General features: G+C 47.5%; 1 protein-coding gene across 9 annotated transcripts in view; it reads right to left on the minus strand.

Annotated features, from left to right (window-relative positions):
* Window positions 1–3122, minus strand: part of ZFX (zinc finger protein X-linked) — a 67217-nt gene extending 64095 nt beyond the window's left edge. For 2 of the 9 annotated variants that reach the window (XM_031660466.1, XM_031660463.1), the window contains exon 1: window positions 2312–2634. The gene's annotated coding sequence lies outside the window, so the exon portion shown is untranslated. Of the gene's footprint in view, window positions 1–305; window positions 1700–2311; window positions 2635–2849 lie in introns of those variants that run through there. The other 7 variants (XM_031660464.1, XM_031660467.1, XM_031660472.1 and 4 more) reach the window with 7 other exon arrangements.
* Window positions 3123–6394: the final 3272 nt, after the last annotated feature.

The following is a 6394-nucleotide window of genomic DNA, read 5'->3' on the forward strand; positions in this document are numbered from 1 at the left end:
TCCTGTACTTTCCAACTATGGTAAATCAAATGTTAGAAACTCCTCCCTATTTGTGTACCACAGAAATTCTGACAACTCTGAGCAAAAGATTATTTCGGATGAGAAATCACGACAGAAAAAAGGAGCAGCTGTCTTAACAGAGACGCGTCGTTCCAAAAGCAGCAAAATTTGCTTAACTTCTGAACATTCTTGTAATCGTTCTGATAAAAAAAAAAACAAAAAAACAAAAAAACACTGATCAACTTACTACTCTCATTATTTTTCAACTCTGAAACTTTTCCTAGTCCAATGGAACTACTAAGTACCGTAAAGCACAGCTCAGGGAACAGACAGCAGTGGGAGGCGGGCAGTGGGAGGCGGAAGAACGGCTTGAGCCCAGGAGTTCGAGACCAGCCTGGGACAATATAGCAAGAACCTGTCTCAAAATAAAAAATAAATAAGTAAATAACCAGGTGCAGCTCAGGTGTGCCATCACTCTTCTAGTTGAGGGCACCCCTGCTGCCTCCCCCATTGAGTATAAGACCCTTCACCTGGCAAGCAAGCTCTTCTGCAATCTAACTTTTCTAGCCTGAATTCCCACCACTCCCCTACCAATACCATCCACTTTTGCCAAACTGTAAATACTTACTGTTTACTGAAGAAGCTTCACCCTTGAAACGTCCTTTCTCCACCTCCACCTCTACCTAACAAAGTCCTACCCATCCCTCGGTAACCTTCTCAAAATGCCACCTATTAATACTTCAGGAACCCGTCCCTCCCTGATCCTCCAATGGGAATCTTGCTTCCCTCGGAAATCCCAGTAATTAGTTGTACCTCTCACTTTACTGCATTTCACCTTGCCCCACCTACCTCTAAACATAAGACTTCTTGCAGCCACCGTCTGCATTACAAGAACCTTTTTAATGTTTCTTAGCATCTAGCACGGTGCATCGCTAACAGTAGGCTCCCAGTTTATCAAGAAAGTTGTACAGTGTGCAATAAAAAAAGTACGTTAGGGAATGAAACTCCGCCTTAAAACTTCACAAATGAAAAATCGAAATAACATGACAGACAAATGCACAATATGCACCACACTAAGTTGTCCACCAATACGAAAATAGAAAACGTCTGCCCTTCTTATTCCTCCATCAAAAAATACCACTAACAGATCACTAATTGCTTAAATCGTGTTTCAAGAAAGTTGTTTCCACATAAATGAGTACGAATGATTCAAAATTTCATTCCTCCGCTTTCGTGTTGTGTAATTTTTTTTCCTATAGGACAAAAGAATGGCAAAAACTTTCCCATCAATCTTTATTTTTCTTTATTCAGATACTCGGGGCGGTAAAGATTGTTGGGAAAACAACCGCATCGAAAACACCTTAGCACCCACATAGATTTGACTTAAGCAAAAATAACATTTCCTGGGGTCCCGTATGCCCTGTAAGCTCAGGTGTCCGGACTGCCACCTGCCCCGACTGCCCTCGGGTGGCTACAGGCGCGGGGTAAAGGCGCAGGGCCGGGGGCGCTGAGAGTGAAATAGTCCCGGCGCCCGGGAGGCGGCGGTCGCCGCCTGCGGCAGCTCCGCTGAAACGCAGCGGAAACTGCAGCCAGTCACGGGGCTGCGGAAGGCAAGGCAGGAAGGTGGCGCTGCCGCCGAGCGCCTGGAGCCCGAGCGCTCATCATGGCGGCAAGGGCAATGGCCGCCACGGGGAGCGAGCACGCCCCTCCGCGCGCACACGCCAACGCGCCGGGCCCCCGGGGCCCGTCACCGGCGCCGCTGCTGCCGCCGCCCGCTCTCCCACCCCCCCTCACGGGCTGTAGCGGAATTTTCTCTCCAGACACCGCCTCCAAGATGGCGGCTCCCCCTCCCGGCAACCCCCTCTATCGTCCCCTGCAGCAGGCGCCGAGCCGCCGCCATCTTGTCCCCCGTCCCTCCCCCTCCTCACCGATATTTACATAGCGAAAATCGGCCCGGCCGGCCTGCGGCCTTCACCTCACGCCTGCAGCCTTCGCCTCCTCGCCAGGCCTCACCCCGGCGCGGTGCCCCGGGTCGGCCGCGGAGCCGACTCGGGGCCCCTCGGCCGCCTCCGGCACAACCGGGCGACCCTCCCCCAACCCCCGCCCGCTTACGGAGCGCGCCTCCGCCGCCGCTCGGGGCAGCCGGGCTCCTCCCCGGGCCTAACTGCGGCCTCCTCGGGGCCTGCTCGGCGCCGCACGCCACGCCGCCCGGCCTAGCGCGGGAGGGCGCCTTGCGGGCCGCCGACCAGGCCAAGACCAGGCCGCTGTGCGCACACTAGGCCCCGCGGCCGCGGCGGCACCCGGGACTCACCGGACGGGCGTGCGGGCGGCCGGCGACGGTGGCGGGTGCTGCAGGCCGGCCTTTCTCTGGAGCACTGGGCCGGGCTCCGGCTGGTGGGGCGGGCGGAGGGAGGGAGGAGGGGCCGAGCTCGGAGCTGACAAAAAGCGGCCCAGCTCCCCGGCACGGGCCCGCCGTCAGCACGTCACGTCACCGCCCGGGAGAGAGACCCAGGAAAATGCGGAAGGGTAGACAGGCCCCCTCCTCCGCCCGGTGGGTCCCTCTGGCGCCCCGGGTCGGCGCCGTTCCCGCCCCGCGACCGGGGAGCCCAGTGGCCTCGCTGCGGCGGGGTCTCCGGCGGCCGGAGTCTCAGTGACAGCGCCCCCCTTCTTTCCACCTCCTCCGCGCTCCCGCCCGCCGCCGCCACACACGCGCCGCTGCCACCGCCTCGGCCGTAAAGCCCGCGCGGGGCCGCGGTCGGCGGACCCCGCGGAGAGGCAGGCGGCCCGGCCGCCCCCCACCATGTCCCGTGGGCCGCGGCCGCCCCCCGGGGGCCTCCCCGGAGACCTACCGCCTCTCGCGCCAGTCCTGGCCGAGGCTCCAGCTTGAGTTGTTTGCAGGCCCTCAGACCCCCGCCCGCAGTAAATGTGTTTTCTTCATCCCCGTGGCTGGGGAGGAAGATAAATTTAGCAACCCCCGCCGTCCCCTGCCTTCGCTTTAAAAAAAAAAAAAAAAAAAAAAAATCTTTGAAATAAAATGAAAACGGGCTTGCCAGTCTAAAAGGGTGTGCGGGAAGGGGGGTGGAGTGGGGGGAGAAGGGTTATCCCTAGAGCACCTACCAGGCCGTCTACTTTTTAAAAATAAGCAGTCAGAGAGCCAAACTGATTTTATTAGTTTGTACGGGGGAGGGAGATGAGCAAAGTTGCATTTTGAAACGTTTCGCACGTTGCAAAGAACAGGAATTTTCTGTGTATTTTCCTATGTACCCGTGTTTCAGAGCTTGGGGAGCCTGTGAAATGTAAGACTGGTGTCATCGTTTCATAAATCATGAATTTTCCACATTCCTTAATAGAGAGGAGCCCAATTGGGTATGGATTTTTTTTTTTTTTAAACAAACTGCTTAAACAAGCCTTTTGAAGTTTCAAAAGACTTGGGAGAGGAGAGGAAAATGATTAAACAGCACTTACCAACTTCAAAAATGTGCATTTTGCACTTTACTTAGTTTAAATGTTTATGCTATCTTTCCATGCTGAACTTGGAACCCAAACTGTTTTAAAGTTACCAGGGAAAAGTTAAATAGTGGAGTCTTTACATTAATCTGGAATCTGGCATGCTATCCTTCCACACAGCACTAAATGTTAAAAGACATTTGTAAACAATAAGAAACACAAAAATTATAAAGCAAATAGTATACTGGTTTGAAATCTCTAAATACAGAGGCCACGTATTTTAGTTGCCTGACATAACTCTTTAAAACTCCCAGAATGCAATTTGTCCCTTCCCTCAGACATCTCTCAATCACAAATGCTTTCAAAAAGGAAAAACAAAAGTAGAGTAAGAAGAAATCTCAGAGCATGCACTGGATGGTAATTTTCCTCGCGGGGCTTTAGTCTGAATTTTTCCAAGCGATTAAATTTCCTTTCAAAAATAGTAACAGCATGTATTCATTGTTTATAAAAATTACATCAGGCTGTGATACACACTTTCACAGAAATTTTACAGAAAGGTAAGTGAAACTAAGCACTGTTGTGTCAATCAAAAAAAAAAGAAAAAAACGAGAAATAGCTTGTGTGCCCACATTAATACTTCTTGCACTCCCAGGCTGGAGTGCAGTGGCGCCATCTCGGCTCACCGAACCTCCGCCTTCCGGGTTCAAGCGATTCTCCTGACTCAGCCTCCCAAATAGCTGGGATTACAGGCGCGTGCCACCACACCTGGCTAATTTTTCTATTTTTTTAGTAGAGACGGGGTTTCACCATGTTGGCCAGGCTGATCTCGAACTCCTGACCTCAGGTAACTCACCCGCCTCGGCCTCCCAAAGTGCTGGGATTACAGGTGTGAGCCACTGTGCCCGGCCACCCACATTAATATTTCAAAACACTGATAACCAGCGTTTAAGTACTTTCCAAAGGCCTCAGTTTGATGCTACGGAATGGCAAGAATGGAAGCCAGGTTCCCTGGCTCACTCCTGTAATCACAGCATTTTGGGAGGCTGAGGCAGGAGGATCACTTGAGCCCAGGAGTTCAAGATTAGCCTGGGTAACATGGTGAGACCTCGTCTCTATTAAAAAAAAAAAAGAATAGAGCCTCACTTCATCATCCATGCAACTGTAAGCAGCATGTTCAAGACAGAAAAACCTAATGTCACCATTATTGTTAGTTTTTCCATAATTACCATCAAATGCTTATACATCCACCAGTGTAAAGCACTTAAGAAAACAGTGTCCAAGGCAAGCATAAAAGAAAAAGATGTTTTCTCAGTTTAAAAGATCACAAGTAGTTTAGGGATTGATACTTTCAAAAAGCCCTTTGTCATTACTTTTCATACAGGAAGAGACTGTTAACTTGGGTGGGAAACAAAGAAAGGATGGCCTAGTTCTATTAGATTAGATAAACCTTTATGAAAGTCCAGCAAACTTTATAAAGTCCGGTTATTTTATAGATGACTATACAGATAAGGTCAACTATATTTTCTTAAGTTTAAAAAAAAAGTAAAGTAATTTGTACTTTAAGCCCATTTATGGAAGTCTGTAAAGAACATTGTTAAACTGGTAAAAGAACAATGATAAAAATCATTTCACTAGAAGTACACTTAGTATTATACTCATGATAAAGTGAAGATGAAAAGGAAGTGTAAACAGCAGAGATCAGAAATTGTTTGATGTGATAAAATACAAAATGCATTTTATGAAAGTACTCACAATAGGACCTTGAGGACACCTAAGATCCTTGAAAGCATTTGGTAATTAAGCACCAGACATCTTGCACTTAAAGGACCTACTGCAGCCTATCTTGCCTTGATAATTTTGATAATTGTTTTCGTATTAGGCACCTTTAGAATTCTGGGCGCAGGAAGTAACAAAGATGTGCTTGCCCTTGGGGAACTCGAATAAGGAGGCTGTGTAAGGCAAAATAAAAACATTCCTAAGTACTTTCATTTTCTCAAGTAAACATAATAAAAGGAAATTTTATCTAGGGAGGTCGAGAGCAGAACATTTCAAAAGAGAATGCTATGAATACAAAATAGCTGGTTTCAAAGCAGTAAAAGGAATTTTGATTACGGTAAAATGTATTTGTTCCTTCGGAGCTGTTAATGTACATCAGATAGTTAAAAGCATTTACTCACGGTTTTGACGGTGTTTTAATAACTTAACTAAAAATCTCTGACATGTTTATAGGTCCTTGAGCCAGAAACGATAGAAGGCCTTTCAATCATTTTCCCGGAGAAAGATTAGTCAAAAAAGAAGCTGTTGATTTTCACTCCACATCAGAGACTGATGGGAATTCAAATAAGAAGTAATGCATTACTGGCTTCTGAAAATATGTACACCTTCTTGAATAAAGTTGTGGTCACTTTTTTTTTTTTTTTTCGTATCCCAAACATTAAAAAATATTTATCTTCCCCCAGAAAGGCCCTAGTTTTATTGAACTAAGCATGCCCTATAAAAATTAACCATTTATCTGATACCTGATACTTAGGTTATACTTAGCGTGAGCAAGTCGCATCTTCTGTTGGAATTCAGTTGGCCATAACTAATGCCAATTAATAATTTTTCATCTGAGCCCGTAAGCCACACACTCTCCCCAAGGAGAATAATTTTAAAATAAACAATGACTGGCAAATAGGTGATTTTCAAGCAGTGCTTTTTACATGAGTCATTAGTTGAACAAGACATTGTTTAATTCCTGAATATAATAGTCAAATTCTTCATGGATTATAAATCACAGGGCACAGCAAACAAACTAGCTCCACTAAAGAGATAAAAAAAATCAATATAGAGACCTAGAAACAATGAGCAGTAGCAGTGAGCACCTCTGGTGTCCAAGTTGGGGCCTCTACAGTTTTCCACCAAAGGAAAGTGGAGAAGCAATACGTAACTGAACGAAGCATACCAA

Source organism: Papio anubis, chromosome X (genome assembly GCF_008728515.1).
Source record: "Papio anubis isolate 15944 chromosome X, Panubis1.0, whole genome shotgun sequence".
NCBI classification, from domain to species: Eukaryota; Metazoa; Chordata; class Mammalia; order Primates; family Cercopithecidae; genus Papio; species Papio anubis.